Consider the following 1,222-nt stretch of genomic DNA (forward strand, 5'->3'; position numbering starts at 1 on the left):
CTGCTAGTGCATAAGACAGGACCTAATTGTAAGAAAGAATTTATCATCTCCATATACAAAGGGGAAGGTCTTTGGAATAAGGTTAAGTAAATAGCCCCTCCCTCAGTACACACACACACATACACACACACACACACACACACACACACACACACCCTCTCACGCACACACACGGAGAGGTGAGAAATAACAATCTACACTAGCCTTCATCAGGGGCCATTTGGCCACAGTTTGCTCAAGCTGGTTTAGGCAAAAAGCAAAATTTGTTTCACAGAGTCCAGGAGCAGAGATAACAGTGGGGCTCCCATAGGGGTGAGTGGGGCTCAGTTCCTGAACCGAAAGCCACCAAGAGGCCTCAGGGGCTCTGCTTTCCTCTGTCAGCTTGATTTATTTTTCTCTTCTTGGCTGAGTGGTTTTCTTAAGTCACACATGCACCAGGCATCTCTGCATCTTCCCTGATCTTCAGAGAATTCCAGAGTCCCCAAGCCAAATTCCCCCAATAAGCAATTCTATATGACTAATAGGATTATTCTATAGATGGTTATTTGACCATATGGGTCCAATTAGGCGACCTCTTTTAGATCAATCATCTTTGGCCAGGGGTTTCAGCAGAAGGCTGGGGAAGCAGTTTCTTGAGAAGAGAATGTGTAGAGAACAGAGAAGCGAGCTCTCTGATTCAACATTTAACTTTTGATTGTTTATGAAATGATTATACAGTGTGAGGATTTTCCAGGTCGTTTGCTTTTACATCCCTCTTCTTTTACTAACCTTGAACATTTCACTGACTATTGGCTTGGGGAAAATTACTTTACTTTTTTTATTTTCATTTTTGAGACAGAGTCTCACTCTGTCGCCCAGGCTGGAATGCAGTGATACAATATTGGCTCATTGGAACCTCTGCTTCTTGGGCTCAAGAGATCTTCCCATCTCAGCCTCCTGAGTAGCTGGGACTCCAGGCACATGTGACCATGCCCAGCTGATTTCTTTAATTTTTTGTAGAGGCAAGGCTTTGCCATGTTGCCCAGGCTGTTCTCGAACTCCCGGACCCAAGTGATCCGCTCACCTCAGCCTCCCAAAGTCCTGGGATTACAGGCATGAACCACCGTGCCTGCCATATTTTACTTCTTAATAACACTGTGGTTTAACTAATTGTTTAACAAATAGAGGCTGGCCGGGCGCGGTGGCTCAAGCCTGTAATCCCAGCACTTCGGGAGGCCGAGGC

This window comes from Cebus imitator, unplaced genomic scaffold (genome assembly GCF_001604975.1).
Source record: "Cebus imitator isolate Cc_AM_T3 unplaced genomic scaffold, Cebus_imitator-1.0 Scaffold453, whole genome shotgun sequence".
Lineage (NCBI taxonomy): Eukaryota > Metazoa > Chordata > Mammalia > Primates > Cebidae > Cebus > Cebus imitator.